Below are 27,904 nucleotides of genomic sequence, written 5' to 3'. Positions count from 1 at the left end.
CAAGACACCACGTGGGTGAGCCGAGGCCCTCAAAAGGGGAGGTGACTTTGAAAAGAAAGTCAGATAAGACCACTTTGATGAAGTGACATTTAAGTTGAGGATAAAGAAGAGCCAGGCATTTAGAGAATAAGAACACTCCAGGAAGGAGGAAAAGCATGTGCTTGACATTTTTCGTTCTTATTTTGGGCTTGTTTGTTTTGACATTTCATGCTTACAATTAAAAATCATGAAGCTCTTTGTAGGCGAGCATCGTTTTCATTAGCAGAGTCTGTGTCTTGCATGGTTTGTTTCTCCAGTGGTGATGACCTTGCCTCCTTGCTCTCTCCTGCAAGCCCACGTTTCCAGAGCTTTCGACTGAGGTTGGGATTGTAATCTTTGGTCACATAACCTGGCTGACTGACCTCTTATGAACCTTGGGCAGAGAAAAATAGCAGTTGCAAAAAATTAAGTCCTTTTCATGACAATTACTACCATTTGTTGAGCATTTAACTAAAAACAAGGCAGTATATTAAATTGACACTGTCAAGGAAAACTACCACAGCTATAAATTCATTTCTTCCATTTTCCTTCCTTCTCTATACCAGCTACTGTGCGTTTTAACTGTAAAACAGAGTTAAAATAAGTATAACTTAATATTATTATGACAATAATAACTACTAATATGTGTAGTGTTAATTAAATGCCAAGTACTATGCCAAGAGCTTTACTAACTTTAGCTCATTTAATACTCAGGTGACGCCAGTGGTAAAGAACCCACCTGCCAACACAAGAGACATAAGAGATGCAGGTTTGATCCCTGGGTGGGGAAGATCCCCTGGGGGAGGGCATAGCAATCCACTCCAGTATTCCTGCCTGGAGAATCCCATGCAAAGGAGCTTGGCAGGCTATAGTCCATAGGATCACAGAGTTGGACATGACTGAACCAACTTACACACACATGCTAAGGGCTCTACTAACTTAAGCTCATTTAAATCTTGAAACATAGACTAGATAATATTTTACCTAATTTACAGAAGAATTTGAGGCTTAGCCTATCTCAGATTTGTTGAGTTGGAACTTTCCCCAAGTATCCTGACTCTAGAACTCATGCTGTTAATTCTTAACATGGCACATGGTCCGTAGAAAGACTGTAGTAAGGTTTGCTATTACCAAAGGTTTGTTATTCTCTGGTAGCTCAGACAGTAACGAATCTGCCTGCAATGCAGGAGACCTGGGTTCAATCTCTAGGTCAGAAAGATCCCCTGGAGAAGGGAACAGCTACCCACTGCAGTATTCTGGCTGGAGAATTCCATGGACAGAGGAGTCTGTAGCCATGGCTACAGTCCAGAGGGTTGCAAAGAGTCAGACACTACTGAGTGACTTTCATTTTCATTACTGGAGGTGGAATAGCATAGTGTAAAGAGTACACATTCAATAAGTGGACATTCCTACCTCCCTTGCAGCTCTAATAAATAAGAGAGAAGATATTCCAACTCACCAAGGTCTCCACATCAAACAGGCCAACCTAACTCAGCCATCATGGGACTTCCATTTTGCTGGATACATCACAGGTTTTTCTGACCTCCCTTATTTCAGAAAGAAGTCACCACCTTACCCAGTGTACTTCTTAGGCACCCTTCATTCTCCCAAAAATATGTGATTTCAAGGAGAAGGAGATACAAAGAATGCTGAAAATTGTCTTCATTCATCCAGATCCTCCCTCCCAAGAGGCTCCTACTGGTGTCCCCTAGCTGACAGAAGCAAATGGCTAAAATACCAACTATCAAGAAAATACTTGTTATAAGAGAGGTGTTCCTTATCAAGAAAATACTTGTTATAAGAGAGGTGTTCCTCTCATATATTGCAGGAATCTTTTAAAATATTTAAAGTGTTGTATGGCAGACTTTTGCATAAACTGGCAATTCTGAAGTACAAAGAAAACCCACGTCATGATACTAATTTGCTAAAAAGACAATCCAAAGCCAAGAGACTATTTAGATTTGTCATTTTATTAAACATCATAAACTGCTGTGTTATAGGCACAGTGGAACCAATAAACCATTAATACAGCAACATGCAATAGCCAAGAGCAGAATAGGAACCAGCTTTGATCAAGAGCAGGTGTGAGCACAAAGCAGAAAGCAAATTGTTCAATCAATTAATGGGAACAGAGTTAAACACTTTTGTCTATCCATAGGTTATAAATCACTGCATCCCAGTAGGAAAGGCTATAATAATTCCATAACAAAGCTCAGTGATTCTAAACACTCTGCAGTAAATCTTTTATCAGACTCAGCCTGGCATCTCTGATCCAAGAGTCAGTTTTCACTTTCAGCCCAAATCAGTGCCCAGAAAAGAAGATTTCAGTGAAAGGGACTTGTGAGCAAACTGCCAAATACCAGATCTGGATAAATAACCGTAAGTTCAGTGGCTTATGTGAACTGTTGAAACACGTAGAGCCAAGCTGGAATATGTGAGACGAGGCATTTGGGGTAGAACCAAGTACTTCAGAGAAGCCAGGGAAAACTAAGAGTCACTCAAGGAAGCAGGCATCCAGATATTTTCAGTTTTAAAAATTAATACCAACAGATGTTTATCCTTTTTTTTGCCCTAGACAAATGTGTCCTCCAGTCTTTGAAGATGGCTCCCGAAAGCTGAAAACTCCCTCCCCTATAGCAGCTAAAATCCAAAACAAGCACTCTGAAAAGACCCAAATTCACACTTGGAAGTTTGGAAATTAAAAAATCACAAACCAAGCCACAACCTACTTAGATCACCTGAGAATGGGCTCCTCTTCTTCCCTGGACCTTGTGATTTCCACTCAGCCCTCCACTTCTACCATAACCTCAGTGGGCTTCCTGGAGTCCTGCCAAGAGAGCCAGCTGCCACTTGAATCCTGGGACTAATCTTCACCCCCGATGAGGGACATACAAGATCGCTCAAGTGTGGCAATAATTCACTAGTTCAACCTCCAGGTCAGTCTCACTATCAAGTCTTTTTGTTCTGGATAATAAGGTTCCCCAAAACCAAATTCTTGCCATGTTCCTCACAGTGATAAAATTGGTGCCTTGGACTCTTGAATGCCAGTGACTGATTTTGTCCCTGAACCTTAATTCCCCAGTATGTGTTCTAAATCTCTACATATGCCACAGCTTATTTGCTTGTATCTATTTATTGCTCTGCATTATCTTGACCTGTCTAGATTTTCCCTTCTCACACCAACAAATCTCTCAGCTTTAGAGTTAAACCTCTGTTCTTTCTTTCTTTCCAAATAGTATTGTCTATTTAGGTAAGAAAGAGAAAATAACCAAGTCTCTGACCTTAAGAGTAACTGTAGGATCCACATCAAAATTCTGAATTTGAATAAAATCAAGATTCAGTCCTTGGATCGTCCCGATGTCTGGGTCCTATTCTACCCCATAGAACCTAAGGAACCTAAGGCTAAGACCCTAAAAGAACACTAAATATAAAGGTGATTTATTACTTAAAGGTGATAAGCCCATAGTCTTCATTGATAGCCACTCCCTATGATTCCATATTGCTAACTGATTTGTCTTGATCTGATTTCCTTTTTTGTCTATTTTGCCTAATCAGATTGGACAATATCAGAATTCATTTATATACAAGTTAATGTCTGCATTAAAGAAAAGTGCTTGGTAATTTTGTGAATAGATGTACAATCTCGATCCCTAACAAGAATAGTTCTTTATTTCAACAGGAATACTTTGCCTTAGATTGTGTTCTGCTGTGTCCGTTGTTAAATGAGGTTTTCCACACAGGTATCTGAAAGGTAAAGATTCACCCAGTCATCCAGCCTATACCATCTAGCTCATTTTTTATTAATGACACGTTAATTTACAATTAAAATCAGAATTCTCTTCCTTCAATATTGAAATATTAACATAATCCTTTTTTTTTAATTTATTTTTCTTGCTGAGAACTTGCTTGTCAGTGTTTCTCAAACTTTGTTGTGTTTTAGTCGCTGGGTTGTGTCCAAGTCTTTGAGACTCCATGGACTCCAGTTCTGCCAGGCTCCTCTGTCCACAGGATTTCCCATACAAGAAAACTGGAGTGGGTTGCCATTCCCTTCTCCAGTGGATCTTCCCGACCCAGGGACTGAACCCACATCTGCATTGGCAGATGGATTCTTTATCGCTGAGCCACCAGTAAAAAGCTTATGCTTTCATAAGGTAACTCTCAAACCAAAACTGACCCAATTACTCACACTTCCTCGTTTCTTTCTTTCTTTCTTTCTCTCTCCACACCTACTCACCCATACCCACACACACACATACATACAAACATATTTATTTATTAAATCCCACCCACTGTTTTAAACAGGAAATAAAGTTGAAAAGCAGGAACAATGACAACAACAACAACAAAACCACCAGGAAATTCCTCTAAGTTTCTGTACTTTTGGCAGCGATGGATGGGACATCCAGAACTGCAGACCTCAACCCTGAGAACAAACACTGTGAAGATCAAACCACAAAAATAACAACACAGTTTAATGAGAATCAAATATTATGCATCAGATCACTAATAGTTACCTTTGAGAATTACAGATTTTACCAATTAACAACTTCTGGACAAACACATTATTTATTCATAGAAATGGATTTGATTTTCTTCACCAAACCAACAGCTGCCTTATTCAGTGACCTTAGAAATGATAAGCCTGGGACTAGCCTGGGCCCTGGAGTGGGTTTGTAAAATGGTCTGTTTATTTCTAGAAAAGAAAGTAGATTTTTGATCATAAAACCTTTCATGGGGTTGAATCTGAGTTCCTAGATTCACTAATTGTATAATACTGTACAAGTTAAATAACTTCTCTGTGTCTTGGCATTTCCATATATTTAGATGCTATTAACAATACTAACTGCTCTATAAATTTGACCAGACTTTTGTGATTTTTTAAAGTATATTTTATTGTGGTAGAAAAACAACAACATTGACCATGTTAACTTTTTTTTAATTGTACAGATAATGTGGCAATAAGCATGTTCACACTGTTGTGCAACCATCAGCACCATCCATCTCCAGAAACTTTTCATCTTCCCAAACTGAAACTCTGTCCTCAAAAACAGTAACTCCCCATTGTCCCCCAGCCCAGCCCCTAGAAACCACCATTCTACTCTATTTGAACAAATTAGACTACTCTAGGAACCTCATATAAGAAGCATCATATAATATTTCTCCTTTTGTGACTGGATTTGTTTCACTTAGCTAGTGTTGTCAAGGCTCGGCCATGCTGTAGCATGTGTCAAAATTTCCTTCCTTTTAAAGTTTGAATAATAGTACATTGTATATTATATACTCTATTTTATTCATCCATTCATCTGTTCACAAACACTTAGCTGGATTACACCTTTTGGCTATCGTGAATTAGGTTGCTGAGAGCATGAGTGTACAAATATCTATTCAAGTTCCTGTTTTCACCTTTTTTGATATATCCAAAATGGGATTGCTGAATTTTATAACAATTCTATATTTGATTTATTTGAGACATTACCATACCGTTTTCTTTTGTGTGTGAATTTTAAGTTGGATAATACTTGGAAAAGAGCTCTGAAGTTTCTATTCCTTATTGCCAACATCCACTGGATCATCGAAAAAGCAAGAGAGTTCCAGAAAAACATCTATTTCTGCTTTATTGACTATGCCAAAGCCTTTGACTGTGTGGATCACAACAAACTGTGGAAAATTCTGAAAGAGATAGGAATACCAGACCACCTCACCTGCCTCTTGAGAAACTTGTATGCAGGTCAGGAAGCAACAGTTAGAACTGGACATGGAACAACAGACTAGTTCCAAATAGGAAAAGGAGTACATCAAGGCTGTATATTATCACCCTGCTTATTTAACTTATATGCAGAGTATATCATGAGAAATGCTGGACTGGAAGAAACACAAGCTGGAATCAAGATTGCCGGGAGAAATATCAATAACCTCAGATATGCAGATGACACCACCCTTATGGCAGAAAGTGAAGAGGAACTCAAAAGCCTCTTGATGAAAGTGAAAGAGAAGAGTGAAAAAGTTGGCTTAAGGCTCAACATTTAGAAAACGAAGATCATGGCATCTGGTCCCATCACTTCATGGGAAATAGATGGGGAAACAGTCGAAACAGTGTCAGACTTTATTTTTGGGGGCTCCAAAATCACTGCAGATGGTGACTGCAGCCATGAAATTAAAAGACGCTTACTCCTTGGAAGGAAAGTTATGACCAACCTAGATAGCATATTCAAAAGCAGAGACATTACTTTGCCAATAAAGGTCCATCTAGTCAAGGCTATGGTTTTTCCTGTGGTCATGTATGGATGTGAGAGTTGGATTGTGAAGAAGGCTGAGCACCAAAGAATTGATGCTTTTGAACTGTGGTGTTGGAGAAGTGCTGCGGCCGTGGAACTCGGTATCCGAGAGGCTGAGACATGGCGAATCAATCTATCCGGAACCCAAATTGGAGAATCTGCGTCCTGTGGAAAAATACAAGCATATCCTCGACCGCTGGTTAACAATGGGTCAGGACCTTTCCATTGTCCGGAAAGGAGGTCCTTCCATTTAACTAATGGTTTTGCATTCAATTGCTCCGGGCACCAATGGCGAAGCATTGCAGTCATTCCAGCTGAATCAGTATTTAAAATATTTATTACAAAAAGAGCATGTTGCAAGAGGTGATGGGGAGAACTATATTTAAACTCCCCTTCTTTTAGTTTTTGAATTTGGGTTTTTAAAGTTTGATGTGCTCTTTCCACAATGGCTTGTCCTTGTGGATTATAAGGGATGCCTGTATTATGTTTAATTTGAAACTTTAGACAAAATTCCTGAAAAGACTTAGATGTGTAAGCAGGAGCATTATCAGTTTTCAAGGCTTTTGGCAGACCCATATATGAGAAACAAGTAAAGAGATGTTGTATTATGTCTTTAACTGCTTCCCCTGTGCGAGCAGTTGCAACAATAACATGAGAAAAGGTGTCTACTGTTACATGAACAAAAGACAATTTTGCAAATGAAGAGATGTGAGTTACATCCATCTGCCAGAGTGCATTAGGTTTAAGACCTCGAGGGTTAACTCCCATAGGTAAACTATTTATAGTAGTGGGACAATGAGAACAGGAACGAACAATCTCCCGAGCAGAGTCTCGAGGAATCTGAAATTGATATCTTAGCGCAGTAGCATTTTGATGGTGGAGTGAATGAGAAGCTCGGGCTTCTTCAAAAGCAGAAGCCACTGTGACCTTAGTTAGTGAATCTGCCAGGTCATTTAAGGCACTTAAAGGTCCAGGCAGAGAAGACTCTTGAGAGTCCCTTGGACTGCAAGGAGATCAAACCAGTCCATTCTGAAGGAGATCAGCCCTGGGATTTCTTTGGAGGGAATGATGCTGAAGCTGAAACTCCAGTACTTTGGCCACCTCATGCGAAGAGTTGACTCATTGGAAAAGACTCTGATGCTGGGAGGGATTGGGAGCAGGAGGAGAAGGGGACGACAGAGGATGAGATGGCTGGATGGCATCACTGACTTGATGGACGTGAGTCTGAGTGAACTCCGGGAGTTGGTGATGGACAGGGAGGCCTGGCGTGCTGCGATTCATGGGGTTGCGAAGAGTCGGACATGACTGAGCGACTGAACTGAACTGATAAACAAAATAAATAAGTTCAGTGACAGCATAGATGTCACCTAACAATTTCGATATTGAAACATTTTCAATAATGTTTGAGAATTTCTTCTTTGGAATTTTCCTCTTATTTCAAACTCAACATCTCTGAGCCTCAGTTTTGTCCCTAGACAGTGAGGCTCACAATACAGATTTTGCAAGTGTGTTGTGAAGTTTAAAGTATTAACGTGAAAGTCACTCAGTCGTGTCTGACTCTTTGCAACCCCATAGACTATACAGTCCATGGAATTCTTCAGGTCAGAATACTGGAGTGGGTAGCTGTTCCCTTCTCTAGGGCATCTTCCCAACCCAGGGATTGAACCCAGGTCTCCCACACTGCAGGCAGACTCTTTACCGCTGAGCCACCAGGGAAGCCCAAATGGTATTAACAGTAGACTCATCTATATAAACTGCTGTTACACGTTCCACACTGTCCGACAGTGGCAGTTTCTATACTTCAGCCTAGTACATTTGTCAATATTCATTTGCCCTTCCAGACCCACTCTACAAATTTTGACAGACTCTATTCAGTGTCCTAAAAGACAGAGCTATGCAAACAGCTGTCTTGCTATCTGGCCTTCAATTAATTCAAATGGGACAAGCAATAGATCACAGGGCAGGAGAAGGGTGTGGTTGGGAAATTCATTCCCCAGCATCCTCGCTGCCAGATTACAGTTTGACCAGCAATTACATTCCTCCAATGAATTCCATTGCTCTTCTCAGGTAGCCTTCTCCTACAGGACCAGCTATGGCTTCAGCTCCACTGACACTTTAAGCCCCTTCAAGTCTAGGTATGCTAATAGCTCTCCAAGACTGGCAGTTCCAGGGTACCCTACCATTTTTCATTAGTTTCTCTTAAACACATCCTCACCTAAATCATTCCTTTATTAAACTCTCCTGAGTTACCCTATGTGAGCGTCCCCTCTCTTTCCTATAGGGACTCACACTGATATCATACACAGCATCGTTAAATATATTGCCCTGCTTTTAATAAATGCTGAAAAAAATGATAGTAATTGTCATGAAAATCAGTTCTTTTTTTATATTATGAATTCTTTCTGTCTTTGGTTAATCATACTTCTTATCTCAAGTCAAAATTGCTCATATGCTAGTGGGATGATCAATGAATCATCTTTGTGAAGATCATATATAAGGTAAGCTCTTCCTTCAAGGAGACCTATTGGGTTCTCCAAGAAGCTACATGCTAGAAAACAAAAGAAAGTTATCTTAATCCAGTTCCTTACATCTTAAATCCTATCTTTGTTCCATGTTGAGTATGTTGAAATAGCTTGAAAATAATTGACTTGAGAAGCTAAGCAACCCAAAAGTTACTTTGGGTTTCTATTCAAGAAAAGCATTTTACCTCTTGCTGAAGATGAACTGTCCCTTACCCAGCAGGTGTCAAGATGTAGGGGACCCTAATCACAGTGCTAATTCAGACAGAAGAGAGATAGCAAAGATGGATTTACTATGAACTCATGAATCTCATACTGCAGGGAACCTTGCTTGTATGAGCTCCTTTCAAGACCCTGGCAGGAGCCCAAGAAATCTATGCACAAGGTCACTTGTGTTTCTAAATTTGCAAAAGTAAGAAAAATGTCTCTTTCCACTGCAACTTCCCCTCTATCATATTTTCTCTTAGAATGGAGCAGAAATGGAGTGACTGGGCATTCATTAGGTTTAGTGGGATTTATTTAAGCTGTTTATAAGTATTTCAGTAAAGTTAATTTACTGTTATTTATTCCATAAAAAATGGCTTTGGGGATTCTATTTCTGGCCAGTGTGCTGACTCAACCATCACTGTGGCATTAAGATGCAAAAATAGAGGCTGTATCACAATATGAAAGTGTCTTACAACACCTGGCACAGAAATCTGTGAGTAGTGAAGGAAAAACACGATTTGCAAATATGTAGCTAGAAGCTCATCTATATAAAAATTCTTTCAATCATCTGACATGCAAAATTACAAGCAGGGAATTTAGCTCCCATCATTTCTAGTCAAATAGGAATACAATCAATAATGCAACAAATAAAAAATATAAAAGCTCCATACATTTTAATTTTTGCATGGTAATCATGCAGCATAAAATTTACCTGAATTCTTTTTATTGTAGAACACAAAACTATAGGAATACCAAATATCCATTTATTTCTAATAGCTCATAAAGAAAATTTAATAGAAGTTTTTAAATTTTACATTTATTGCTGGATCATATGGTAAGAGTAGGTTGCGTTTTGTAAGAAACTGTCAAACTGTCTTCCAAATTGGCTGTGCTATTCTGCATTCCCAGAAACACTGAATGAGAGTTTCTATTGCTCCACAGCCTCGTGAGCAATATTGTGTTGCCAGTGTTTTGGATTTTGATGATTCTAATAGGTGTGTATATATTCTAATTGCTGTTAAAATGGCAATTTACTAATGATACGTAATGTATATCTTCTTTGGTGAGGTACCTGCTAAGGTCATTGGTCCATTTGAGTTTTAAGAGGTTTTTGTATATTATAGATAACAATCCTTTATGTCTTTAGCAAATACTTTCTCCCAATGTATGACTTGTTTTCTGATTCTCTTGATTGAGCATATTTTTAATCTCATATATCATCACTGTTCTCTCCAAAAGTTTGATTTGATTTGTGTAATTTTTAAACATACTTAAAGCAGAAACTTGAAAGTAGAGCTTCTTAGAAATACAGAAGACAATTACAATAATTGGTCTGATGTCCCCTTGTATTAATTCTACCATCAATATGATTTCTAGATCTATTTTGATGGGAAGAATTTTTACTTTAATTATGTGTCATATTTTTCTGTTTGTTTTCATGCCTGTTAATTTATTATCCAATATCAGACTTTGTAAGTCTTGCCTTACTGAGTACTAGACATATTTATTTTACTATAAATAATTTAAGCTTTATTCAGAGATGTATTTAAACTAAAACAGTTTGATTTGGGCGGGTTCTAGAACTAAATTTTGCACCACTGCTTAGGAAAGACCCTTCTGAGTACTTTATTTATGACCCATGAATCATGAAGTTTTCCTCCAAGGGAAGACACCCTCCCTGGAAGAGGGCATGGCAACCCACTCCAGCATTCTTGCCTGGAGAATTCCCATGGACAAAGGCACCGTGGGCATCTACAGTCCTCAGGGTCGCACAGAGTTGGACACAACTGAAGCAATTTAGCACACACACTGTGCAGCTTTCCACTTTGGTGCAAATCAAACTATTCCTGACCCTGACTGAGTTATGGGGACTACTTCCTCTAAACTTGGGGCATTTGTTTCACCAATCTTAAATACCTTCTGACATGCATGAAATGATCAAATCTCAACTGAAGACCAGGTAGATCTCCAAACTTGTTCTCTCTGATTTTTTTCTCCTCTATACTCCTCTGCCCTGTAAACTCTGCCTCCTCATCCTCTGTGGGCTCCTATTTCTCTCATTTAGCCAGAGAAATGGAGAGCCACCTCCTGGGCCTCCCCCATCTGCACATAGCCTATCTCCAGGAAGTCAGTAGGGACCATTATAAGGCTCATTTCATTTGTTTCCTCAATTCTCAGGGATCATAGTCCTTTATTATGTGATATTTTGTCCTTCAAAAAGTATGTATTTTGCCTGTTCTTTGTTGTTTCAGGAAAGAAGGCAAATTGAGGCACTGTTACTTCCTTTTGGCCAGGAACTACTTGGGACCAGCAGCGAGTTCCTTAGACCTTCACTAAACTATGCCAAGGTACCAGAAAGGAGAAAATACTGCATTCCAGGGTAGAGTACAGATTCTTTCAATGGTCTCCCAACTAGCCCACAGACACTATACTTCCTTGCCCATACTGTCAGGAAAAGTTCAGCTTACTTTCCTTGTAGCCTCTGTCTTCTCACCATGCAGTAAGTTTATACCATCTAGTTGCTAATTTTTAAATCTTTTATAGGTGTGAGCCACTATTCTCTGAATCCCTCAGATTTCAGGGGATGGATGTGATTTCTCTGAGAGCTTTTCGTGAGCTCCCCTTCCATGACCTTAAGAGCTCTGACAACTCTCTAAGGATATGCTCTTTGCCTATCTCCAATCTTCCAATGAATTAATAGCCTTATTTTATAAAAGCTGGAGATAATCAATAAGCTAGTAGTCATGAAACAGTCTTCCAAACTTTTAGTATATCTTGCATACGTTATCTGACAGCTATTGTTCTCAGCTTTTTGAGGCCAAACAACTATAAAATAGGAAAAGTCTCTTTGGCTAACCTGTTTCATATACAATATCTTACGCATAAGACACTTGTTAGCATGTAGTCAAAGTGCTATGACAAACCTAGACACTATATTAAAAAGCAAAGACAACACTTTGCCAACAAAGGTCTGTATCGTCAAAGCTATGGTTTTTCCGATAGTCATGTACAGATGTGAGTTCAACCATAAAGAAGGCTGAGTGATGAAGAATTGATGCTTCTGAATTGTGGTGCTGGAAGAGACTCTTGACAGTCCCTTGGACTGCAAGGAGATCAAACTAGTCAACCCCAAGCAAAAATCAATCCTGAATACTCATTGGAAAGACTGATGCTAAAGCTGAAATTCCAATACTTTGGCCACCTGATGTGAGGAACTGACTCATTGGAAAAGACCCTGATTCAGGGAAAGATGATAGGAAAAAGGAGCGGGGGGCAGCAGAGGATGAGATGGTTAGATAGCATCACCGACTCAATACATGAATCTGAGCAAACTCCAGGAGATAGTGGACAGGGGAGGGAGCCTGGCATGCTGTAGTTCAAGAGTCAGACTGAACAACAACAGCAACCAAAGCACATAGAAATACTGCCGGCCAAATAATGTGCTTTCAGTAAATATTTGGTGAACAAGTACACGAGCAATCAAGGGGGATGTCAGCAGGTTTGCTAGCATATTATAAAACCTGCAGGGTTTACAGATGTTAAAACACTCATAGAAAGGAATAAGAAATTATCAATGATTTCAAAAAATTCGCAAATGCAACCAAATGATGTGACTTTTTCCACACAGCAGACTTCACATCAGCACCAGTAGACTCTCAAAGCCAATAGAACACTATCTCCAAGAAATATTTTGCCAAGAAAACAAAGTTGCTTCCAATCTGAAATTTTGTACAAGAGTGAGGAACAAAGTAAAAATATTTTCTGACACACAAAAAAACTGAGATAATCTATAAATTATAAACAACAGTAAAAGAACTTTGAAAATCTATTCCATTTAATAGGAAAGAAAATGGAATCAGGAAAAAAGCAGGGGAATATTAAAAGTAAATGTGAAAAAGAAATTTTTAATATGTTTTTGGTTTGGTTTGGTTTGTATGCTGCTGCTGTTGCTTAGTCGCTTCAGTCATGTCTGACTCTGTGCAACCCTGTGGACTGCCGCCTGCCAGGATCCTCTGTCCATGGGATCCTCTGTCCATGGGATTCTCTAGGCAAGCATACTGGAGTGGGTTGCCATGCCCTCCTACAGGGGATCTTCCCGACACAGGGATTGAACCCGGGTCTCCTTCATTGCAGGCAGATTCTCTACCACCAAGCCACCATGCTAGTAGAATTTAAATATGGACTGCCTACTCACAATACTACTAATGATGTAATTTGTTGTTTAAAAATGAGATGAAACTGAAATAGAAGCAATAGCATAGGAATGGAAGTATGTCAGAGTTAAAAAATTCCAAAGCTAATGCGCCATTCTACAAAAGGATAGAGACATTGGCTAACTAGAATTTAGGGGAAATTTTAAAATTAGTTTAAAAATGTTTAAGAGTAACCACTAGGAATAGAAACAAGTTACATAGCTTCAAGTAGAAGTCAGGAGGAAAAAAGAAAAACAAGAACATCTTTAAAAATAGTTTTCAAATAGGAAAAACAAGATGTTTCTATTAAGCCCAAATAAAATAATGAGATGGGTTTCCCAAGTGGTGCTAGTGGAAAAGAAACTGTCTGCAAATGCACGATACAAAGAGATGCAGGTCTGATCCCCGAGTTGGGAAGATCCCCTGAGGAGGGCATGGCAACCCACTCCAATATTCTTCCCTGGAGAATCCTGTGGACAGAGGAGCCTGGTGGGCTACAGTCTATAGGGTTACAAAGAGTCAGACATGACTGAAGTGACTTAGCATGCATGCACACAAGACAGTGAGAAAAAGCAGCCTCTGAGATCCAGAAACTGACCTGACAATTACAAGGAGACCTGAGAGTTTTTACAAGTAAACCTGTCACTCAAAGCTGGGCTATGCCATTCTCTTGCTGGACATAAATAATCTTACAGAACAGCAACTTCATATCAAGTTGCTGTGAGACAATGATAAAAAAGAGTCGAAACGGGAACACTATTATATGGTCTAAATGGACTCACTGTCAGCGAAACATCCACGAAATACTGAGCGTCCCCCTCTCCTGGCTAATATGAGTGAATGCTGCTTTTTTTCTCTTTACAGTCACAGCTTTTCTCTGTCTCTCACCTGCCCTCCTTCTAGCTAAGATTTGTAAGATACTCAGTTATAGAACTGTCCCCATTTTCTGATAGCATTCAATTCACAACAAACCTCCTTTTTCTCAGACCTTCCCACAAACCACCTCATCAAAGCTGCAATCTAATAGCAGGTCCTTTATAAAACCCTCTTTCTGACGCCCCTCTTCCATGTCCCCCATGGTACGCAATCTCCCACGATGCAGTGGCTTATAAGCCCAGTGTGGACTGACGTGGGCATTACTGGGTCTTTGGCTGGAGGACACTGACACCTACAAACAGAATAAAATTTAAATGATATCATAGTGCACTCTTCTCATCAGTTTGTTCCTAGATCTAAGAACAAAAGCACCATTTTTTTATTATGGTTGTAGGTATCAGTGTTCTCCTGCCAAAGACCCCAGCAATGCACACATGAGTCAATACTGGGTTTATAATTGCCTCACATGGGTCAGAAAGGCCATCATAAAAAATCCACAAATAATAAATGCTGGAGAGGATGTAAAGAAGTGGGAACCCTCTTGCACTGTTGGTGGTACTGTAAATTGAAACAGGCAATATGCAGAACAGTATGGCGGTTTCTTAAAAAAACTAAAATTAGAGCTACCATATGACCAGCCATCCCACTACTGGGCCTATACCCTGAGAAAACCGAATTCAGACAGACACATGCACCCCCAGTGTTCACTGCAGCACTATTTACAACAGCCAGGACATGGAAGCAACCTAGATGGCCCCCGACAGATGAATGGATAAAGACGATGTGGTACATACATACAACCAATAGTACTCAGCCATGAGAAGGAACAAACTGGGACCATTTGTAGAGGCCTGCATGAACCTAGAGTCTGTCATACAGAGTGAAGTTAGTCAGCAAGAGAAAAACAAAAATTATATATTAACACATATATGTGGAATCTAGAAAAGTGGGACAGAGGAACCTATTTGCAAAGCAGAAATAGAGACACAGACATAGAGAACAAGTATATGGACATCAAGCGGGGAAAGGAGGGTGGTATGAATCGGGAAACTGGGACTGACATGTATACACTACGGTGTGTAACAGATAGCTGCTGCCAAGACGCTTCAGTCGTGTCCGACTCTGCAACCCGAGATGGCAGCCCACCAGGCTCCCCGATCCCTGGGATTCTCCAGGCAAGAACACTGGAGTGGGTTGCCATGTCCTTCTCCAATGCGTGAAAGTGAAAAGTGAAAGTGAAGTCGCCCAGTCGTGTCCGACTCCTAGCGACCCCATGGACTGCAGCCTACCAGGCTCTTCCGTCCATGGGATTTGCCAGGCAAGAGTACCGGAGTGGGAAGCAGATAAAGAGCACAGGGAGCTCAACTCAGAGTTCTGTGGTGACCTAGATGTGTGGGAGGAGATCCAAGAGGGAGGGGATATGCACGTAAATATAGCTGATTCACTTGCGCAGCAGAAACACACTGCAAAGCACCTATACCCCAATAAAAAAATCATAACTCCAATAGTTTCTGAATACCCCCAACCCTGGCCAAGAAAAGAAGAAAAACCTGTTGGAACTTTGCATTTTTTTTAAAGTACAGAATAATATGGTAAGAGTGGTATTTTTCCAGTATCAATTTTCCCTTTCAGAAACATATCTCTTCATTTATATATATCACAGTTTATGGTTTCTTTGTAGTTTTATTCATACAGATATTGTATATGACTTGTCAAATGTTATTTCTAAGTGATATATAAAAAGTTATTCCTTGATATTTCTGTAGCAATATTTTACACAGATATTTATCTATATTTCGTTATATAGTTTTAGGATATGCCTTAAGTATATTCCTGGAGCTTCTCAGGTGGTACAGTGGTAAAGAATCTTCCTGCCAATGCAGAACTCATAAGAGACTCATGTTCAATCCCCAGGTCGAGAAGATCCTCTGGAGTAGGAAATGACTACCCACTCCAGTATCCTTGCCTGGAAACTTCCATGGACAAAGGATCATGACAGGCTATAGTCCATGGGTCCTGTCTGATTGAGCAACTGAGCACATATTTATTCCTATATGTTTTTATTATTTGTTATTATATATCATTATTATACTTAGTTTTTTAATTCACTAATACATTTGCTTTTTTGACTACACCAAAGCCTTTGTCTGTGTGGATCACAACAAACTGTGGAAAATTCTTTTTTTTTTTTTTTTGCATCTGACACTTTATTTATTTTATTTATTTTTTTTTTTTTAAATTTTATTTTATTTTTAAACTTTACATAATTGTATTAGTTTTGCCAAATATCAAAATGAATCCGCCACGGGCATACATGTGTTCCCCATCCTGAACCCTCCTCCCTCCTCCCTCCCCACACCATCCCTCTGGGTCGTCCCAGTGCACCAGCCCCAAGCATCCAGTATCGCGCATCGAACCTGGACTGGCAACTCGTTTCTTACATGATATTCTACATGTTTCAATGTCACTCTAAAGAGATGGGAATACCAGACTACCTTACATGCCTCCTGAGAAATCTATATGCAGGTCAGGAAGCAACAGTTAGCACAGGACATGGAACAACAGACTGTTTCCAAATTGGGAAAGGAGTACATCAAAACTGTATATTGTCACCCTGCTTATTTAACTTATATGCAGAGGACATCAAGTGAAATGCCAGGCTGGATGAAGCACAAGCTAGAATCAAGATTGCAGGAGAAATATCAATAACCTCAGACATGCAGATGATACCACCCTTACGGCAAAAGCAAAGAGGAAATAAAGAGCCTCTTGATGAAATGAAGATCATGGCATCTGGTCCCATCACTTCATGGGAAATAGATGGAGAAACAGTGGAAACAGTGTCAGACTTTATTTTTGGGGGCTCCAAAATCACTGCAGATGGTGACTGCAGCCATGAAATTAAGATGCTTACTCCTTGGAAGGAAGGTTATGACCAACCTAGATAGCATACTGAAAAGCAGAGACATTACTTTGCCAACAAAGGTCCATCTAGTCAAGGCTATGGTTTTTCCTGTGGTCATGTATAGATGTGAGAGTTAGACTGTGAAGAAGACTGAGCACCGAAGAATTGATGCTTTTGAACTGTGGTGTTGGAGAAGACTCTTGAGAGTCCCTTGGACTGCAAGGAGATCCAGCCAGTCCATTCTGAAGGAGATCAGCCCTGGGATTTCTTTGGAAGGAATGATGCTAAAGCTGAAACTCCAGTACTTTGGCCACCTCACGCGAAGAGTTGACTCATTGGAAAAGACTCTGATGCCGGGAGGGATTGGGGGCAGGAGGAGAAGGGGACAACAGAGGATGAGATGGCTGGATGGCATCCCTGACTCAATGGACGTGAGTCTGAGTGAACTCCGGGAGTTGGTGATGGACAGGGAGGCCTGGTGTGCTGCGCTTCATGGGGTCGCAAAGAGTCGGACACGACTGAGCGACTGAACTGACTGACTGACTGATGAAAGTGAAAGAGGAGAGTGAAAAGGCTGGCTTAAAACACAACATTCAAAAAACTAAGATCATGGCATCTGGTCCCATGAGTTCATGGCAAATAGATGGCGAAACAATGGAAACAGTGTCAGACTTTATTTTTTTGGGCTCCAAAATCACTGCAGATGGTGACTGCATCCATGAAATTAAAAGACGCTTGCTCGTTGGAAGAAAGGCTATGACAAACCTAGACAGCATATTAAAAAGCAGAGATATTACTTTGTTGACAAAGGTCCATCTAATCAAAGCTATTTTTTTTTCCAGTAGTCATGTATGGATGTGAGAGTTGGACCACAAAGAAAGCTGAGTGCTGAAGAACTGATGCTTTTGAAGTGTGGTGTTGGAGAAGGCTCTTGAGAGTCCCTTGGACTGCAGGAGATCCAACCAGTCAATCCTAAAGGAAATCAGTCCTGAATATTCATTGGAAGGACTGATGCTGAAGCTGAAGCTACAATACTTTGCCCACCTGATGTGAAGAACTGACTCATTGGAAAAGACCCTGATGCTAGAAAAGATTGAAGGCAGGAGGAGAAGGGGGTGACAGAGGATGAGATGGTTGGATGTCATCACTGACTCAGTGGATGTGAGTCTGAGCAAGCTCCAGGAGTTGGTGATAGACAGGGAAGCTTGGCGTGCTACAGTCCATGGGGTCACAAAGAGTCAGACACGACTCAGAGACTAAACTGAATATCTTTTGGGGGAGTAGGGGCAGAGAGAGCCTTTACTGAATTTTTTAAAATTTTATTGTAGTATAGTTGACTTACAATGTTGTGTTAGTTTCAGGTGTATAGCAAAGTGAATCAATTATATATTTACATAAGTATTTATGTGTGTTTTTGTGTGTGTGTGTGTATTTATCTATCTATCTATCTATCTATCTATCTATCTATCTATACACACTTATATATATATCCATTCTTTTTCAGATTCTTTTCCCATATGTGTCATTACAGAATATTGGGTAAATTTCCCTGTGCTAAACAGTAGGTCTTTATTAGTTATCTGTTTATCACCAATAATTCATCACTTCCCCCCACATTTCCCCCTTTGGTAACCATAAATTTGATTTTGAGATGTGTGAGTTGGTTTCTGTTTTGTAAATAAATTTTTATCAGATTCCACACGTAAATGATATCATATGGTATTTGTCTTTCTCTGACATAATTCACTTAGTATGATACTCTCTAGGGCCATCCATATTGCTGCAAAAGGCATTATTTTGTTCTATTTATGGCTGAGTCATATTCCATTATATATATGTACCACATCTTCTCCCTAACATCATACACAAAATAAAACTGAAAAATGATTAAGACCTAAATGTAAGAATGGATAGTGTAAAACTTTTTAGAGGAAAACGTATACAGAACTTTTTTATATAAATCACAACAATATCTATTTTGATTCACTCCCTGGAGTAATGAAAGTAAAAGCAAAATAAACAAATGGGACTAAATTGAAGCTACAAACTTTTTCAGAAAAAAGGAAACCATAAACAAAACTAAAAGATAACCCACAGCATGGGAAAAAAAATTTGCAGACAATGCAACCAAGAAGGGATTAATCTCCAAAATATGTAAATAGCTCATGCAGCTCAATATCAAAATAAAACACACAACCCAATTTGAAAATGGATGGAAGGTCTAAATAGACATTTCTGCAAAGACACACAGATGGCTAACAGGCACATGAGAACATGTTCAACACCACTAATTACCAGAGAAATGCAAATCAAAGCTTTAATGAGGTATCACCTCACAAGGTCAGGAGGGCCATCAAAAAAATCTGCAAACAATAAATGCTGGAAAGGATGTGGAGAAAAGGGAAACTTACACTGTTGGTAGGAATGTAAATCGGTGTAACCATTATGGAGAACAAAGAGGGGTTTTTTGCCGAGTTGGAAGGGAGGAGTATAGTTGCTTTACAATGTTGCCTCACATTGTAAACATAGTGAATCAGTTATAAGTATACATACAATCCCCTCCATCTTAGACCTCTGCTTCTATTTCTCCCATCCCACCCACCTAGGTTACCATGGAGCACCAAGCTGAAGTCCCTGCGCTATGCAGCAGGATCCCACTCGCTATCTGTTTAGGCATGAAGTGCACATACATTAACCCCAGGCTCTCAGTTCATCCCACCACCCCCCATATCCACAGGCCCATTCTCTACGTCTGCGTCTCTATTCCTGCCCTGCAAATGGCTTTCTTAAAAAACTAAATAGGGGACTACCATGTAACTCAGCAATCCCTCTCCTGGGCATATAACCAGAGAAAACCATAATTCAAAAAGATACATGCACCCCAGTGTTCACTGCAGCACTATTTACAACAGCCAAGACACGGAAGCAACCTAAATGCCCACTGACAGATGAATGGAAAAAGAAGATGTGGCATGCTAATATCTATTTTTAACTTTAAATTCTCTGGTATATTTTCTTCATATCTAGTATTAAGAATAAAATGATTGACTAATTCATTTTTTAAATTTTGTTTACTTATTTTTTGGCTGCACTGGGTCTTCGCTGCTGCATGTAGACTTTATCCAGTTGGAGCAAGGCTGCTCTCTAGTTGGAGTGCACAGGCGTCTCATTGCGATGGCTTCTCTCGTGCAGCACGGGCTCTAGGGTGGGTGGGCTTCAGCAGTTGGGGTGTGTGGGCTTCCGGAGTTATGTCTTGCAGGCTCTAGGACGTGAGTTTTAATAGCTGTGGCATACGGGCTTAGTTGCCCTGAGGCATGTGGAATCTTCCGGGAACAGGAATTGAACTCACGTCCCCTGCACTGGCAAGTGAATTCTTAACCAATGAACACCAAGGAAGTCCTGACAAATCATTTTTGATAGACATTTCAGAATATGTATATATCCCTGAGTACAGATTTGACCATATACTATTCATGATCATACAAATATAAAGCTCTTCTTGTCCTTAATTCCTAAATAATCTGAGGTTGTAATGATCATACTTTAGCTATTTAGGAAATTTGACTTTTTTCCAGTCAGTAGAGCTTTGTCTCTTTAATTTTTTGTACTCAATTTCTATTTTTAGAATATGATAGTGATAGAATCTTACCTATGTATTAACTGAAAAGTTCTTATTTTTCTCATGTATATTCATTTAAAATAATTTTCCATGAATAATTTATAAGGTAATATATTCTCCAGAAGATAGAAGTATATATATGTATACTTAATACACGTTCTCAATATATATTTCTCAATATACATGCATCTTTATGAATAAGATTTTTTGTATACACTAAGCTCCAAAGTGCAAGGACTGTATTTCTTTTTCATGATTGCATCATTAAAACCTGGCACAATGCCAAACATATTAAGAAATAGGAAATAATTATTCCCATTTATTCTTTTTCTCTAAATGATCTCTCAAAAACTAAAAGATGTGTTAAAAATCCCTCACTACTATACTTATATTGACTGTTCCTTGCATATTTAAAGGCATTTGTTAGATATATTTACATTCTACATTATTTGGCATATCAAGATTTAGAACTGTTATATCTTCATTACGGAATTTTTCATCAAAATAAAATCAGCTTCTTTGTTCACACTACTTTTGGAATTGATTCTATTTTTATTATATCCAGCAGTTCTGGAGTTATTTTCCTTGGTATTTCCTGATATATCTTTGTCCCAATTTTTAACTATTTGAAATTCTCTTATAGTTGTACTTCTTATAAAAACTATATAAATGCTGTGTTTCAGTTGTTTTAACTAATATGAGCCTTTGGCCTCAAAAAGGCAAAATGTCCTAAATATTTCTTATGCTTTTAGTTTTTATGCTCCCATTTGTTTATTATATGGTGTTTAATAAATATCTTTTATTTGCTTCTACTATTTTCCTAATAAGTTAGGAGATATATGTCATATTTTAAGAGTATGTACTCTCAGATACCAAGAATCATATACTTTCTCAACCCACTGGTGTAACAAAGAACATAATTTATTGCTTCCTGTCTATAAATATTAGAAAAGCAGCGTTTTCTTACTCTTCCTGCACCCTCTCTACCAATTCCCTGCCTCTCAATCAACATGTGTTAAATTCCACTGTTCTGTTATTATTTTCTGTCAACTCTCATCTCTTATTTTGGAGTCTCTTTTTATGAATATTCTTGAGCATATAAACCACCTCCTTAATGAAATTTACTTTTATATCCAATGATGAATAATTTTTGGAAGTATGTTTTCATCTACAGCTTAAATTCTCATTTGTGTTGCAAATGATTTTTATGGACTTCATCTTGTTTTTTTTTCCTTCTTCTGTTTCTTCTTTGCTTCCACCCTTCTTGAGGAAAGACAAATCCACTCACCTAAGCCAGAGAGTACATTGTGGTTGGTTCTCATTATTCATGGCTTTCTGACTCCTCCTCTCAAACCACAAGCAGGAAAGCTAAATAAGACCCACTTGCCAATGTGTTATTCAGCCTTTCATTTAGAGTGGCTGGCCTGAACAGTCTTTTCTATTTGGTTTGATTACCTTTCTACTAGGAACAGAGTTTAATCTGTACAATCTGAAGCAGTCTGTGGTTCTTCACCTATCAAAAATGATAAGTGAAAAAATTCAACTCTCTGAATATCATTCTGCAACTTGCAGCCTTAAAAACTTGAAACATAACTTGTAACACATCATGCCCTTCCCATCACAGACATAAATTATGTCTCATACAGAAAAGTGTTTGGCAGAATAATTGCAAAAGATGAGGAGCATCCCTGCTCAACAGAAGTTGGTTTTCTTCCTTTTGAAAATGGAAGACCACTCCTCCCTGAGGTGCGGGTACACAAGGATGTGGTGGATTAAACACTTGAACAACTTTTTCTCCATGTGATTCATCATTCTGCCTTAGGACTTCATCTGACCTGTGATGCATGGAAATTCCCCATTAAATATGGCATGTCTTAGGGTCTAGGACCAGGCCATTACTGTACTGTTGAAAACAGGCACTTTTTTCCTCAATGATAACAGAAGGACTGCTGCTGAAGCTGAAGCTCCAATACTCTGGCCTCCTGATGTGAAGAGCCGACTCATCACATGTGAAGAGCTGGGAAAGATTGAGGGCAAGATGATGCTGATGCTGGGGAAGATTGAGGGCAAAAGGAAAAGGGGATGACAGAAGATGAGATGTTTGGATGGCATCACTGACTCAATGGACATGAGTCTGAGCAAACTCCGGGAGACACTGAAGGGCAAGGAAGCCTGGAGTGCTGCAGGTCATGAGGTTGCAAAGAGTCGGACATGACGTAGCAACTTAACAACAGCAATGTAGTGTAGCGTTAGTCGCTCAGTTGTGTCCGACTCTTTGCGACACCCCTGCCAGGCTCCTCCATCCACGGAATTTCCCAGGCAAGAATATTGGAGTGGGTGGCCACTTCTTTCTCCAGAGGATCTTCCCGACCCAGGGATTGAACCTGGGTCTCCCGCATTGCAGGCAGACTATGCACCATCTGAGCCACCAGGGAAGTTATTTGAGACAAATTCTTAACTTTGCCACACTTAGTGGTGTAAGAGGCCAAGTCAAGTAAATGCATCTATTTGTACGATTCTATTTGCACTAGTAATGTTGTCTTCTTCCTAGAGAAATGGGCCTGTATCCACAATCATAAGTGATCAAGTGTTGCCTCAGCAGAAGATATAAAAGAGAGGCTCACTGTTCAACTAAAACTCTTGTTGCAAGCTGATTCCTGTCACTTCACGTCCCTTTCACCTCCTCAGTGTTTTTCCATGTCTATCCATAACAACATTCATTCATTTACTTGTTCCACAAATGTTATTTCCCTTGCTCTGAGGTAGGCACTGGAGATATACTGGTGGATAATACAAGCATAGTCCTTGCTCTCATAGAACATATAGTCTAATAAGAAGAAAGCCAGTACACAGGAAATAAACAGATAATGAAATACTTATTAAAAAGTTATGTTACGATGAACACTGAGCCAAGGCAATGAATGCAAAAGGGAGTACTTTAAACAAGGCAGCAGCAGACTCCTTTTCCTTTAAGTTGAGAACAATGAGAAGCGGCCAGTTTTGTAAAGTTGTGTAAGGATGACAATCTGTGTTCTGGGCAGAATTGTAAATGGGAAGCACCAGGAGCAGAAATAAGGAGAGTGATTAAAGGATACTGTGGATGGATTCATCACATGAGATTTGGAGAGGTTCTAGCATAAACTAGAACATATAGATTTTGAAGGTAAAGAATATGGGATATAAAAAAAAAAAGAATATGGGATAAATTCTAAAGCCATTGAAGGATTTTTGAGAGTTACCTGATATTTTAAGTGGGGAATAATGTGATACATTTTAAAAACCTGATTCTGTAATAGGAAGTGGAGAAGATGTAGAAAAAGACTAGAAGCAATAAGACTGTTTTCACGATTACAATCTCCACCCAAAAGGCGACACATTTCAGTCCAATGGTTAAGACTCTGCACTTCCAAGGTGAGGGGTACAAGTTCCATCCCTGGTCAGGGAACTAAGATCCCACATGCCTGATAGCATAGCCAAAAAACAAACAAACAAAAGGAAGGGAACACATTTGAAATACATTTCAGATGTAGAATCACTATGGCTTATCATTCGTTTGGAGATAGGATACTGAGTATAGAGACAATAAGGGATGCCTCTAAGGATCTTGCTTGAGCAACTATAGCAGAAAGACTGAAGAAGAAGAATGGGCATGGGAGTTTCTAGTTGATAAAACAATTCCAGCCTTTACCAGATTATCCTTGATCAGAAGGGCAACTAAGTCCCAATTCTCCTCTGAAAAAAAAAAAAAAAAAAGTATAAAGCATCAAAGACTAAACCAATCAGATTTTCTTCTAACTACCTGATTGGCAGAGTCTGAGATTCCGACTTTTCTAGCCACTCTCTGCAGGTCAGATGCCCATTTGGGTAACAACCCAGCAGTGCTCATAAAAGGTCAGTTTTGTTCAGCATCTGGAATAGCTTCACCTGCATATACTCACTTATTGTACACCTGCTGCTATGAATCCTCTCATGGATTTTATGAAGACTCACTGTGTTTTAGTGATAAGGATCTTAAGTTGTCACTTTTGCTTCAAAACTCTAAAAATTGGGTGGTACACAGACTTAGAAAGGCATTATATCTTGAGGATAGCAACAAAATGCTGCAACAAAATGCTGAGGAAGAGGACGAGAGCCTGGCTTGGAAACCATTTTTGGTATGATTGTTTAAAAAACGTTTTTTACACTGAACTACATTACATCATCATTAATGCAATGCCTGGGATTTTGAACCACCACTGGTCTAGCTAGCTGACACTGACATGTCTTCTTATAACTATGTCTGACAACCCACAGCCCACTAGTCCGTCAGCTTACAGTAATATTTATGGACACCTTTGAACTCAATCACATAGCAAGTAAGACACACAGAAGAAAGAAAAGCAATGGCAACTCTTAAATAACACTTGTCTTATTTTTCCATTTTGCTTAGGAATGAAGTTAAGGGTTAAATGCACATTAAAGGAGAAAAAACAATGCCTGCTATTAGGGAAGCATGAACTGGGTGGTACAGCTGAAGAACAAAATTCAAGAAACATCACACAGTAGATTTTCTCTCCCCAAAATGAAGCGTCATTTCAGGTTGCCACCTACATATGTCAATTTAATTATAAAACAGATTTTTATAAATCACAAGCAATAATGGGGTGCTGGGAGAGTGGGTGTGTGTGTGTGTGCATGCATGTGTAATTTTTAAATATTCACTGTGCAGATTTTACACTCCAGAGAATTAATCAAACTGTCAGGCCCAAAACCAAAAACTGAAAAGCACACACAGTGGTATGCCATGGTAACTTAGCAACCAGAGCTGAAGAGGTTAAGACAGAAATTGCTGTCATTTTCTTATATTTAAGAATTTCTACCTGACTGTCTCCCCACTCTCGCCCACCTCCCAATCCCAAACACAGATTCGGAGTCCTGCAGGTGGTTGTTCACTGAATCAAATCTTTTATATATTTTAATGATCTTGTGTTTGACAAATTCTATTTGTAGAGGATATGAGGAATCACCTACTGAGTACAGAATTTCAGAGCATCTGTGGATACTTCATTGATCAAATTGTAAGTCTTTTGTGCACAACACAGGTGTTACCAACTGGACTGATCATTTCCCATGAGGCTGAGATACACAGACACATACACACACACACACACACACACACACACACACACACACATACACACACACTATGGGCAATTCCTATACATAAAAGTAAGGTGCTCGAGGGACATAACCAGTTCCATGACAGGTCTGTTCTGGTTCTAAATAGTAATTCCACTGCCACGATGACAGTTTTGCAGCAGCCCCTGAATGTGCACCACTGTAGGGCCTTCAGATAGTAGGACCTCTATTGGCAAGGAAATTCTTAAAATACATAAAGGAGTTCTTGATTGTAAGATCTGAGCAAAGAGCAGAAATTCTTTCAAACAAAGGAGGGGGGAAAAAGCATTACTCTGGTACTTCAAATGCAGATCTATTTAACAGTTTACCTAATGCCCCAATGGCCTTGAATGAGTGAGGGAAGAGGGGATGGCTTATCTGATCCCTCCAACCTCACCAGCACTGGCCTGTCTACTGAGTACTCTCTACACCAGGTTCTCACATCAAGGAAAAGGACCTTATTGAGGACAGCATTGGCAAAGGTGAAGAACCACCAACTACATCATTCTCCTTCTCCATTTCTACCCTAGGGCAAGTTGCTGATGAAACCGTATGTTTTCTCTAAGACAGATATGATTAGTGATAGAGTGAAGACTTTCGAATCCATCTTGACAGTTGCACGCTTGTGCTGCATTTTTGGAGAGCCTTCCTAAAAAAAAGTCAGAATCTAAGGTACTGTGTGAATAAGAAGAATGTGATGATTATGCGTAAGAGATACAGGTTTGATCCTTGGGTTGGGAAGATGCCCTGGAGGAGAGCATGGCAACCCACTCCAGTATTCTTGCCTGGAGAATCCCATGGACAGAAGAGCCTGGTGTGCTATGGTCCCTAGAGTTGCAAACAGTCAGACACAACTGAAGTATCTTAGCACGCACTCAGTTCTCAGTTTTTCTGGCCCTGAACCTGTCCACCCAAAGCAAGTGTGCCAGGCCCCTGGCCCATCCTTCCCAACAGTGTTAAACTCAGAAGTGAGGCTTGAATATTGATTGGTTTATGTACCCTTAAGAAGAGCAAGAACTTAGTTATTGGTTTGCTGTTATATCTTAAGTAAGAAGACACAGTTAAATAATTCTAAAAATAAAAATATTGTGGGGCCAGAATTTAATCGAAATAACAAGGTTATTTAACGTATAATTTGTTGCTTGCTGTTATTCTGCTATATCATAGTTCTCTCGGTTCATAAAGGCATTAATAATGCTTTTTCAATTTTTTTCTTCATTTCCTGTGTGAGTGGGTTTATTAGATTTATGGAAGCCATATATATTTGAGCAGAGATGGGTAGGTATAAATATATCAAAGCAGAAGAATAGCTGTGGGGCTTCTTTGTTTCTTCCTATATGATCTGTACTTTTCTTTTGAGGGAATGTGTATTACTTCCTAAGCCTCAAAAGTCACTGGCCACAGATCCCAGTGCTTGTATTTGACACCCAATTATCATCATACTAGGTTTTACTACCCACAAGTGAGATAGTTTTGTTTCTTTTCCTCCATTGGTGAGACTATTTCACAACACATTTTTCTCTGTGTGTGGTCATTTATGTATTCATTCCTATAAGGAGTATTAATTGAGCTCCTTTGGGGCCAGTTTGCAGTCTCAGAAAGAAACAGATCAGTTTCCTTTCCCAGAACTGAAAGAAGACAGGGTAAGGCATTCCACACAAACCCAGGACCATGCCTTCTCGGGTCTGCTTGCTCCACTCTTGGTCAAAGGACACAGCAGTCGTATTTCTTGTCCTCTAAGTCAATGAGGTCCAAAGAAAGCGTGCACAGCTCCACGGTGGAAAATGGTCACCTGGAGTATGGGAAGAAAATAGGAGAACTTCCCTTAACATTTTTTTTATCTGGGAAAAGGAAAGGAATTATGTAGAGAATCACATTAGCTCGTTCTCACTTTTTTTTCATGCTTTCAAAGGGATCAGATGGTATACGAAGCACCCAGAAGAAAGAGGAGCCTGTCATGCAGATGGTTCGACAATGGCATTGCCTTTGCTTTTAATGCCACAATATCATGCACTTTATAATACTGTGCAGTTTACATTTGTCTACTTAATTTACTACATATGGATTTAAGCATGATATTGTGTAGTTTTAACTAAACTATCCCTTAAAAGGGCTTCCCTGGTAGCTCAGCTGGT

At 39.4% G+C, this 27,904-nt stretch overlaps 1 long non-coding RNA gene across 1 annotated transcript in view; it reads left to right on the top strand.

Moving 5' to 3' along the window:
- LOC132344063 (uncharacterized) overlaps nucleotides 1-12,098 on the top strand; it is a 45,296-nt gene extending 33,198 nt beyond the window's left edge. Inside the window, exons 2-3 of the long non-coding RNA XR_009493164.1 lie at nucleotides 2,594-2,954; nucleotides 11,272-12,098. This is a non-coding gene — a long non-coding RNA (uncharacterized lncRNA). The remainder of the gene's footprint in view (nucleotides 1-2,593; nucleotides 2,955-11,271) is intronic.
- The last annotated feature ends 15,806 nt before the right edge of the window (nucleotides 12,099-27,904 follow it).

Source organism: Bos taurus, chromosome 27, assembly GCF_002263795.3.
Source record: "Bos taurus isolate L1 Dominette 01449 registration number 42190680 breed Hereford chromosome 27, ARS-UCD2.0, whole genome shotgun sequence".
NCBI lineage: Eukaryota > Metazoa > Chordata > Mammalia > Artiodactyla > Bovidae > Bos > Bos taurus.
This window is presented reverse-complemented; position numbering and strand designations above follow the sequence as displayed.